This window comes from Pongo pygmaeus, chromosome 1, assembly GCF_028885625.2.
Source record: "Pongo pygmaeus isolate AG05252 chromosome 1, NHGRI_mPonPyg2-v2.0_pri, whole genome shotgun sequence".
NCBI classification, from domain to species: Eukaryota; Metazoa; Chordata; class Mammalia; order Primates; family Hominidae; genus Pongo; species Pongo pygmaeus.
The window spans coordinates 98,437,402-98,449,401 of NC_072373.2; the positions used below are offsets into that span (position 1 = coordinate 98,437,402).

Sequence of the window (12,000 nt, forward strand, 5' to 3'; positions counted from 1 at the left end):
AGGATGCAACAGCCCCAAATCAAAATTTTGGTGGCATCCTGTTATTATGTGGTTAATACTGGGCGTTGAGGTGCACCAACCTGGAGTCAGAACAGTTGGAGATATCAACGCCTATGCCTTCAACCTCTGGCCCTGTGGGTGTCCCTGAAATCCAGAGAGCAGATCAGTTAGCTGGAGACAGCCTCAGTGCTCCAGACAGCACAGGCTTCTGGTAAGGACAGGGAGAAACCATCTCAGGGCAGAACTTGGTGAAGACTAGGAACCCCTGAGACTCAGCAGCTGCCCCAGCGATGCCCAGAGATCAAAGGAGAAGGAGGCTGGGAAGAGCTGAGGGCTATAGGATGATCTCTCTGCTTAAAGACACAAGCGGCTCCAGAGACTGGTAAATTTTGAGAGAGAATCAGAAGCCAGAAAAAAAAAGCTTAGGTTTCATTGCAGAGTGGTCAAGGAAGGAAAGGGGGAAGGGGAAGGAAATAAAAGGAGGTAGGGAAGAAAGGAAAGGTTAGGGAAGGGAGGAAGGGAAAGAAGAAGGGAAAGAAAGGAAAGGAAGGAAGGGAAGAAAGGGAAGGGAGAGAAGGAAGATAAACTTGAGTGAAGGCTAGAACATTGTGGTGGGCTTAAACTACCAGTATTTTCCATAAACAGCCACGTGCTAACCAATTATAGCACAGAGACACAATAATGTTAAACCATATACTGTTTACCATACGATGAGAGGGGGCTCCCCAACCCCTCTATACTCCTCTGAAACACATTCAAAATCGACTGGAGCCACAGACATTGAGTTTTGCCTTTGGGCAAGTTTGGACATCCACAGGAATGAGTTGGGGCACTGTGACAGGGAACACCAGGCCACGACTTTCCCTGCTGCTCCTCACCTGCCTCAGAAGCTGCCCCGCTGCAGGGGGGGCCTCAGCCCCTAGGTCTGGAGTCATCCATTTGCCTCTTTTTTTTTTTTAAGACGAGGTCTCACTGTGTCACCCATGCTGGAGTGCAGTGGCACTATCTTGGTTCACTGCAGCCTCAACTTCCCAAGCTCAGGTGATCCTCCCACCTCAGCCTCCTGAGGAGCTGGGACCACAGGCATGTGCCACCATGCCCAGCTAATGCCTCGCTTCACAGCATTTCACTGCTTGCACTTGCTTCCAGTCCCCCAGGACCCAGCAGGCACGCACCGGGGAAGGACACAAACTGGCTGTGCCCCTATATCTCTGCCCACTTTCGATCCCTACAGAGGTGGGCTCCATGGGGCAGTGACCTGAGATTTGCTTACAATGGGATCCCTATCACAGAGTAGAGTCTGGCACCTTATAGGCGCCCCATGAATGCTCAGTGAAAGAAGGCATCCGCCACAAGGTCCTGGGAAACCAAGAATTATTCAACTGTGGCCTATAAATTTTTAACCCTAGAAGATATTGGAATGAGAGACATGAGGGACTTTCAAAAGTGGCCAGTCTCTTAAACCATTATACTGGCAGGTGAACCATGTCACTTCAGACCACACCTTAAGTAGCCAGGATATCTATTTATATCTATATACAGATAGATAGATATTTGGTGATATAGACATATGGCCATATCTATAGCTATGGAGCTATAGTGCTATATATATATCACCAAGTGTATTTACCAAAATATGCACAATGGTTGTCTCTGGATATCCTTTTTTTCTTTATATGTTTCTGTATTTTTCATTTTTCTCTCAGTGGATACTCAGTAACTTTATAATCAGAAATATAAATATATAAGTGTTAAACTTTCAATGTCTCCTCACCATACTCAAAATAAGGCTCAAATGTCTTTACTCAGCATCGGAGGCTCTTAGTGATCTGGCCCTTTGTGGTTTCCATGTCCTGATCTCCTGCAGCCTCTGAACACACACCCCACACACCTACAAACCTCCAAATCATCTGTATTTCTCCAGGGGCTTCTCCCTTACTTCATTTTCCTCACCTTCCTTGACTGGCTCTTACTTTTCTGTCAAGATTTTCTTTAAGTACCTCCTCCTCCAGGAAGCCTCCCTAACACCCCGTAAGCTCCAGATATCTCTGCTTTCTGTTTTGCACTCCAGCAACAATCAGAGTCACCTCGGCCATGATAATAAGAAGTAAGTGTTGCTCTATTTGTCTTCCTGCCCTGTTAGACTGGGATTCCCAAAGGCAGGGACTGTATCTTTATTTCTGTATCCACAGTGTTTAGGTAGTGCCAGGCATACAGCTGGCACTCAGCAAGTACCTGAATAAATACAGACAATCCCTAACCTACAATGGTTCAACTTAACGAGACTTTTTGACTTTCTGATGTTGCAAAAGCAATACACAACCACAAAGTTTCAGACTTTAAGTATTGGTGATTCTTTTACCAAAAAGTCTCTGGGCTGGATTTTCAATTTACGATACTTTCAACTTATCATGAGTTTACCTGGACATAACCCCATCATAAGCTTCGGAACATCTGTATACCAAAAAAATGGATTTGTAAAATATAATGGGTTTCTCAAATAGTCGTTATTATATATATATATATTCATATTCATTTTGAATATGAAGAAATATGTGCAGGGAGGTTAAGTGACTTGCCTTAGGTCACAAAGCTAATGAATGAGAGAACCAGAGCTCAAATCGATTGTCTAATCTGCCTTCGACTTCACCACAGCTGCCACCATGAAACAGTAACAGGAAAAAATATGCATGATCATGTGTCGGGTCAAGGTGATGGACAGGTGTCTCACACCAGGAAGCTTTTCTATCAGGAATAGACCTTCACAACAGTCACGGATAATGTATTTACTGTTATGGTTTATGAACAGATTAAGCTAAAAAGTCTGAATGTGTTTTAAAACATTTTAACTCATTTTTTGCTGGAATAGATGATAAATTTTGTCATGTTTTTCAAAAAAGAGAAACTGAGCACGCTCAGGCTGACGTGGGCTATAGGGACATTTCCATCATGGCACTCTTCCCTTCCTCAGATGCCTCAGGACAACTCTTCTTATCATCCTGTGTTGATCACCGATTTATGGTTCCTGCCAAAATCCACTGAGAGCATACTCTGCTCAGAACACACAACACACCAAGAGAAATCTCTCCCCAAGGAACCAACAAGCATCAAGGGAGACAACAAGCATCAAGGGAGACAAATAGGCAGATAGGCCCTACTCTATGATAAGGGCCACAAGAGGCTAAGGGAGCAACACCCAACCCCGGTCTAGGTGAGGGTGGGGAGGCTTCATGGTGGAAATCACATCTGGCCAAATCCTAGTGGCTATCTGGTCCTACAATCTGTCCCCAGCCAGTATGTCTACCTTCTGGCCTCCCTTCACTGCCTTCCATCACCACTTGTCTCCTCACCTGGAGTGTGAATTCTTCAAACGGAAGGACCATGCTGCCTTCATCTGTGCATTCCCCACAGCACCCAGCCCAGCAGCTACAGCCAAATGACAGACTCCCAATCTAATGCCCTCACAACTAGATGGCTGAGCCTGGCTGGGGAAAACTATGCTGGAGCCAGGCATCCTGCCAGAGTTCCAGCCTGACTGTGAGCTGTGCAGGGAGCCATAGAGTGTTGCCCAGGAAAGAGTTATCTATGAACCAACAACTGAGAGAACCAGTGTCTACACACCCTTCCTTGCAGGTCGCCACATCAGAGGTGGGGCAAACAACTTAAGACTAATCACAAAGCAGGTTGTTTTCACCTAAGAAAACCCACCAGCAGCTTAGCAGCTTAGTCTGCACCTTCCTTCCCAAACCAGTGCTCCTCCCTGCATTTGGCAGGCACCAGAGCACAAGGTGTCCAGGTCTGAAAACTTCTAGGCAGTTCTGCTCCTTCTTCTCCCTATGGCCAAGAGCTCAGTAGCAGCAGCCTGCAGATTCTTCCTGTTCTTTCTCTCAAATCTGTACCTTCTCATGCACGCTTGCCACCATCATTCCCGGGTGGGCCTCCCTCATCTCCTGGCCCTCATTTTCTCCCAGCTCCACCCCATTCTCGCATCACAGCTGCTCTCTCCTCCACAGCTGGCCGTGGTTCCTCCCTCTATGATTTCACTGTGTCTACCATTTAAGTTTTTAGGCTGGAATTCAAAAGCATCAATAATCTAGCCCTCATCCCTCACCCAATCCCTCTTTCTAGCCACTCTTGCTGTTCCTCCAGTGTGACCTGTGCATACTCCCCTCGGCATCTTCCCTCATGTTACTCCTCCCCCAGGACTACTCTTCTCTCAGCTCCTGTCCCATATGCTCAATCAAGCCTATCAAATCTGACCCAACCTGCAAAGCTCACTTCAAATCCTATGTCACCCATGAAGTTATTCTTAAGAGTCCAGCCAAGAGGGAGCCTGCTGTTCTGAAGTCCCCCATGCAGCACTGGCCACATATGCTACCTCACCTCAGTGCTGGTTGTGAACACTTCTCATGTTCCTACCCAGATTGTGGTTATGTTCCCAAGCAGCTGTCATCGCTGCGGTTCTACCAAGAGTAAGGCAGAGTCAGGTGGTGACAAGAGGGGAGGCTTTGAGACTAAGCTTATCTGGGTTCCAATAGGACTATATCAATGCCCTTAGGGAAGTTATGTAGCCTCTCTGAGCTTCCTTTCCACATCTGAAAACAGACTGGGTATCTATTTTACAGGGCTTTTGTTAGATTTACAGATAATATACGTAAACCACAATAAATTATTACTATAATCATAGCACTAATCAACCTAAAATATTTATTGGAGTGATCATAAGAAACAAATAAGGTAACATACGAGACAGAACTTCGTAGAATATAAAATTATTGTGTTAGTTTTTAAAAAGAAGACTTGGAGTATGTTTGTGGGGGTTTTTTGTTTTTTGTTTGTTTGTTTGTTTGTTTGTTTTTGACAGAGTCTTGCTCTGTCTCCAGGCTGGAGTGCAGTGGTGCGACCTCGGCTCACTGCAACCTCCGCCTCCTGGGTTCAAGCAATTCTCCTGCCTCAGCCTCTCAAGCAGCTGGGATTACACGCATGCGCCACCACACCAAGCTAATTTTGTATTTTTAGTAGAGACAGGGTTTCACTATGTTGGTCAGGCTGGTCTTGAACTCCTGACCTCAAGGGATCTGCCTACCTCGGCCTCCCAAAGTGCTGAAATTACAGGCATGAGCCACCGCGTCCAGCCCATTTGTGTTCTTATATCAAATGACCATATGTTGGTCATATGACCATACACTGGTCACATGATATAAGACCTCACAGATGCCTCACTAATTACTAGCCAGTACATCCTCCACCAGCTAAGCACTTCAGCTTTCAGAATATCTGTGCTCAAAGCTGTTGGAATGAATTCACTTAAAAGTCAACCAATAAAACTGGTGGAATCCTATGCCCAAACTGAGGTTTTGGTCCATATGGTACCAGACACTAGTTCTAGTTCAACTTAACAGCCTATTTTCACCTTTTTTTTTTTTTTTTTTTTGGCATCTTGTACACAGAGCATTACTTTTCTCACTGCTCAAGCCCAGAGAAATGCTGCCAAAAGCAAGAGAAAATGGGGTAGGATGTCAACCTAAATCACAGCCTCCATCTCAAGCCAACTAGGTAATCTTTCCAGCCCCATATTCAATCCTCTGGTTTCCAGCCAAGGCTTTCCTGCCTTTCCACTCAAGAGAAAGTAAACCCCACTGCCAAGCTACTCCCACTGTGGCCACCAGAGGGTCCCACAGCATTAGCTACAAAGCAAGAACACACCCTTTCCCAGTAAATTGTCCATTTTAAATATTTCCAGAAAGCCTTATGGCAGCCTCCCCAGCTTTCAGCCAATAGGACTGCCCAGAAACACCAGAGCTAGCTGCTGCTAACATTGTTGAGGCGTCAGTTCACACCAAGCAGCCAGCATTTCACAAGGGGTTTGAGTCACTGGGGTCCCACAGAGTGCAATTTCTGTGGGTCTGAGCTCTCCCCAGCCACATTCCAGTATCATCAATGAACAAAGAGTATCTGTGGCTTCAGTAACTGTTTCCCTTTGACACAGCATCCGAATGTTTGCCTGGAACACCACTTGCTCTCAAGTTTTAATGAAGAAAGGAGAAATGCACCCTATCACTCTGGCAGACCACAGCCCATGATGGGCAGGTCATGTCTTACAGAGTTCTCCCCCAGTGCCAAACACTGGGATTCAGACAAGCTAGCATTCCGTTCTGCCTGATCACTTCACTGAAGGTGCAGAGTAAGTTGTCTTCTCCCTGGAAAAGGACATGTCCAAGATCACACAGCTAATGAGGGGCAGAGAAAATGTGATTTCCTCCCAAGCCTGTCTGAAATTTCAGAGCCTACACTTATAACCACTATATTACATAGCTGTTTTATTTTTTCCATTACCAACAAAAAAGTGTTGACCAGATCCCTGTAGCTCAGCTGTACTCCCTCTCGGCCTCATCCCATGTCATACCTGCCTTGCTTCAGACACACTAGTGGTTTTTCAATTCCTCTAACAGACCCAGCTTCTCCTCATCTCTGGGCCTTTTCATGGCTTTTTCCTCCCCTTGGGACACTTCCTCCCACCCCTCCTTTATTTGCAATCCTAGTTTCTCTTCCTCCTCTAAGTCTGGCTTTAAGTATCCCCTTCTCAGAGAAGTCTTTCCTGATTTCCTACCTAAAATGGGTCCCTTCAATTCTCCCACTCAGACTCTTGATTTCCCATGATGGCACTCATTATAAACTTAGCAAATTTTTGTATTAGTTTCATTTTCCCGTCTATTTCTATTTTATTTGCCTTCCTGAGGTAGAAGGTGGGACTTGACGCCAGAGGCGGAGCTCAGACACCAGATCAGATTGAGGACTAGCTAAAACAGGGCTTGGGCAAAAGCAGCTTTCAATCAGACATGCCCATTAGTGTGCCATGTCAATTTACCATTGCCATGGCAATACCTGGGCAGTTACCACCCCTTTCCATGGCAATGACCCAATGACCCAAAAGCTACTACCCTTTCCCTAGAAATTTCTGCATAAACCACCCCTTAATCTGCATGCAATTAAAAGTGGGTTATATAAATATGACTGCAAAACTGCCCTGAGCTGCTGTTCTGTGCCTACTGGGTAGCCCTGCTCTGTAGGAGTAGTCATGGAGCTATAACACTGCCTCTTCACTAAAGCTGTTTTCTTCTACCTCTGGCTTGCCCTTGAATTTCCTAGGCAAAGCCAAGAACCCAGTGGGCTAAGCTCCACTTTGGGGGTTGCCTGCATCATTTCCCACTATAATGTAAGGCCTGTGAGTGCAGAAATTTGTCTTAGTCATTGACGTATCTCCAAGACCCATAACATGCCAGGAATTAGTAGGTATGCAGTAAATATTTGGTAGATGATAATTGTTAGAATTTGCAGCTCACCTGTAGGAGAAGACAGGTGGTTTTCAACCCCAATCTAACAGCTATCCTATGTTTAAAAAAAAAAAAAATTAAAAAGCTACACTCCTTCAGCTTCTGCAGCTCCAAGAGATATGTCAGCACAGCAAGCACAGCCTTGGTGGAGTCCTCCCAGTCCCGTAGACAAAAGTCTGCTGAAAGGCGTTCACGAATCACACACACTAGAAACCCTGGACAACAGAAGAGCCCCGTTTGGCTTCCTGACCACTGCCCCTCCACAGAGTGGGAGATCACACAGAGGAGGCAGGGATCTGCCTTCCAGAACCTGTTGCTTGCTGAGCTGGATGGCTTCAAGTTCATTAGATGGTTCAGTCTTTTCCATCATCCCAGAAGATAGGTGGAGACCCAGGTTCATAGTGGTGAAATGAATTGCCCAGAGCCATGCAGCTAATAATGCCCTTTTTCACATTCTTCAGCGGCTCCTATTACCTTAGGAAACTCCTTAGCAGAATATCTCAGGCACCCCAGGAAAGACACCTTCTCTCAAGACTCATCCCCATCCAAGGCTCTAAAGGATGCTGCACTCTCCTCATGCAGAACAGCAGGCAGTTCCTGGCACAGACATATTACCCCACAACTCCATCAGGCACATGCCTTTCCCTCCTGTCTGCCCCCACAGAACGGGGCTTATTCCTACTTGTCCCTTAAAATCCACATAAATAAATGAAAAAAGATAGCTCCTGATAGAAACATATCATAAGGAAACAAACATGTGGGCAAATATATTTATTCAAAAGTAGTCTTTGATATATACTTAGCTTTGACAGTAAAAAATTAGAAACAACCTAAATGTTCAAAAAAATATGGGAAATGTTTAACAAATTATAGGATTTCCCTATCTAGGGGCTACTAATACAGCCATACCTGGGTTGGTTGGTTTGTCTTCCTTTTTGGATTGCCAGCAAAAAGTCTTGACCAGATCACTGTAAATCAGTGATTCTCAACTGAGGAGGCAGGAAGAAGTGCTGAGACTCCTTCCCAAGGTATTGCAATTTGTAGGTAAAGTTTATACAACTATGATTCATGCTGTTGACATGGTGTCTGGGCAGAGAGAATGTTGAGCTGGGTTTTCACAGGTTTCCATGTGGTACAGGGCACAGCCTGATACACATCAAGAAACAATGACACTATGCATTTGCTAAGACCTGTGAGAACTTTGCTTCATAAGTATCTAAGAGAGTGACCAGGGCAGTAAGTAGTTCTGCTCAAACAATGACACTATGCTGAGGTGTCATCAGTATAATAGTGTAATTAGTACACATGCAAATTAATCCTTTCAAATGTGCAGCCAAAAATACTAGCACTCAATACCAGCACTTTGTTAAGGTTATGCTGTAGCAAATAAACACTCAAATTCCAAGGTTCTTTCTCACCCACATAGCTAGTCCAATGAGGATGTTCCTGCTCAGCAAGTGATTTTCCTCCATACAGTGATTCAGGTACCCAGGCTCTTTCCAACTATGACTCTTCCATCCTTAGAGCCTTGGAGTCCTGGCAGGTGGAGAGAAAGAATATGGAAAAGTCACCTCTTTACTGCCTTGGCCTGCAAGTGACACATATCACTTCCAGTCCCATTGTGTTGGTGGCTAGTCACATAGTCCTACCTAGGGGCATGAGGTGGTAGAAATACAATCCCTAGCTGAGCGGCCAAAACTCTACACTATGAAAAGAGGAACACACATTTCTGGTAGATAGCCCACCTTCTGTGCCACAGCCACAAACCCAAAAAAGTTGAGGGTAATAGGATTTTGTGGCTGTGCCACATGGAGAAGTGGTAAAATTCCCAATACTGCCTCACTAGTGGATCAATCTCTCCAGCTCCCAACATTTTGTACATTGGAACCTACTTCAGCCATGGTAGAAGATTTGAACATTGCTTTCTCATCATTTCAGAGACCACATGGATGGGGCCTCTGCTCTCATTCCTCCAATGGCCATTCAGTTGGCTACCCTCCTGCTAAGACACTATCCTTGCTGGGCAGCTCGGGCTTAGGCACTGGTCCCTGGTGCCATCAGTTTTCTCTAGGGAAGCAGAGCTGGCTTCACTGAATGCATGTGGTTGAAAAGGTATAACTACTTCCCGGAGAAAGAACTGCCTGGGGCCCCTTTTCCTAGAGAGACTATAAGCATGGCTGATACTTGAAGCTTTATGGACCTGCTAGTACACAGAATCATTAAGAAACCACATGAGGACAGGAAGAGCAAGGTGTGCTGACCATTTTCATCACTGTATTCCCAGTACTCAGCACAATGTTTTAGAAACCCTGCAGCATCCTCCTGAAAATGCACCCACTAGGGCCTCAGAGTTCTGCTGGAAGATTGGAGAAGAGAGAAAAGAGAAGCCACAGTACAGTACAGTTGAACAGTTACTTGTCAAATAAAAAGGTGAAAAGAATGATTTAAATGAATAAACACATGATCCTGATAAATATTTAGTAACATAGGAAAAAGTAAGAACAAAAGAAAAGAGTATGGGACAAAAATAGAAACAGTCATGTGTCGCTTAATGATGAGGATACATTCTGAGAAATGTGTCCTTACATGATTTCATCCTGCAATCATCATAGAATGTACTTGTAACAAACCTAGATAGTATAGTCTACTACACAGCTAGGCTGTATGGTACAGTCGAGGGCTCCGAGGCTACAACCCTGAATAGCATACTGTAGGCAACTGCAACACAATGGTAAGTATTTGTGTATCTAAACATGGAAAAAGTGTAGTAAAAATATGGTATAAAAGATTTAAAATGCTATACATATAGGACACTTAACCATGAATGGAACTTGCAGGACTGGAAGTTGCTCTGGGTGAATCAGTGAGTAGTGAGTGAATGTGAGGACCTAGGACATTACTGTACATTACTGTAGACTTTAGAAGCACTGTACACTTAAGGCTACACTATGTTTAAAACAGTTTTTCTTTTATCAATAATAAATTAACCTAGCCAGATGCAGTGGCTAATGCCTATAATCCCAGCACTTTGGGAGGCCAAGATGGGTGAATCACATGAGGCCAAGAGTTCGAGACCAGCCTGGCCAACATGGTGAAAACCCATCTCTACCAAAAAAACAAAAATTAGCCAGGCGCTGTGGGACATGCCTGTAATCCCAGCTACTCAAGTGGCTGAGGGACAAGAAGCACTTGAACCCAGGAGGCGGAGGTTGCAGTGAACAGAGATCACACTGCTACGCTCCAGCCTGGGCGACAGAGGGAGTCCCTGTCTCAAAAAACCAAAATAATAATAATAAATTAACCTTAGATTACTGTAAATTTACGTTATAAACTTGGAAATTCCTTTTTCTTTTCTTTTTCTTTCTTTTTTTTTTTTTTGAGATGGAGTCTCACTCTGTCTCCAGGCTGGAGTGCACTGGCGCAATCTCGGCTCACTGCAACGTCCGCCTCCTGGGTTCAAGCGATTCTCCTGCCTCAGCCTCCCAAGTAGCTGGGACTACAGGCACGTGCCACCACGCCTGGCTAGTTCTTTCTCCGTAGATAAGGGGTTTCACCATGTTGGCCAGGATGGTCTTGACCTGTTGACCTCGTGATCCGCCCGCCTCGGCCTCCCAAAGTGCTGGGATTACAGGTGTGAGCCACCGCACCCAGCCTAACTTGTAAATTCTTTAAATGTTTGACTCTTTTGTAATAACACTTAGCTTAAAGCACACATTATACAGCTGTGGAAAATATTTTCTTTCTTTATATCCTTCTTATGTAAGTTTTTTCTATTTTTAAAATTTTTATTTTTTTAAGTTTTTTGTTAAAAACTAAGACAGACACACACACACACACACACACACACACAAACTAAGACACAAACACACGTATTAGCCTAGACCTGCACAGGGTCAGGATCATCAATATCACTGTCTTTCACTTCCACATCTTGTCCCACTGAAAGGTCTTCGGGGCAAAAACACACATCTCCTATGATAACAATGCCTTCTTCTGGAATACCCCCTGAAAGACCTGCCTGAGGCTGTTTTTTAAACTTTTTTTTTAAGTTTTACTGTTTTTTTAATGAGTAGAAGGAATAAACTCTAAAATAATGATGAAAAGTATAGTGTAGTAAATACATAATGCAGTAACATAGTCATTTATTACCATTATCAAGTATTGCATACTACACATAATTGGTATGTGCTGTATTTTTATACAACTGGCAGCACAGTAGTTTGTTTACACCAGCATCACCACAAACACATGAGTAAAGTATTGCACTAGACAGCTACAAGGTCACTAGGCAACTGGAATTTTTTTAGCTCTATTATAATCTTATGGAACCAGTGTTGAATACGTGATCCATCGTTGGCTCAAACATTGTTATGCAGTGAATGACTGTACTTAATTTTATAATCAGTATGATCACAATTATGCAAATATTTGTTACATATACATAAAAAGACTAGAAATATGAAAATGTTTATCTTCGGCTCATGTATTTGTAAATCATTTTTTATACATTGATATATTTTCCAAGCCTTCTAAGAATGGAATCTTTGTACAGATTAAAAAGTTACAATAAGTGTTACTGTTGTTTTTAAATTTCTACCCAATGTTGCTTCCTGCAGAAATTATTCTGTGACCACTCCAAGAGGACTTGGAAGCCCCTCCTCAGTGT

At 44.0% G+C, this 12,000-nt stretch overlaps 1 protein-coding gene across 1 annotated transcript in view; it reads right to left on the bottom strand.

Moving 5' to 3' along the window:
- LOC129032301 (neuroblastoma breakpoint family member 3-like) overlaps positions 1-12,000 on the bottom strand; it is a 40,147-nt gene that overhangs the window by 19,580 nt on the left and 8,567 nt on the right. The window contains 2 exon segments of the mRNA XM_063650835.1: positions 7,344-7,389; positions 8,753-8,870. The gene's annotated coding sequence lies outside the window, so the exon portion shown is untranslated.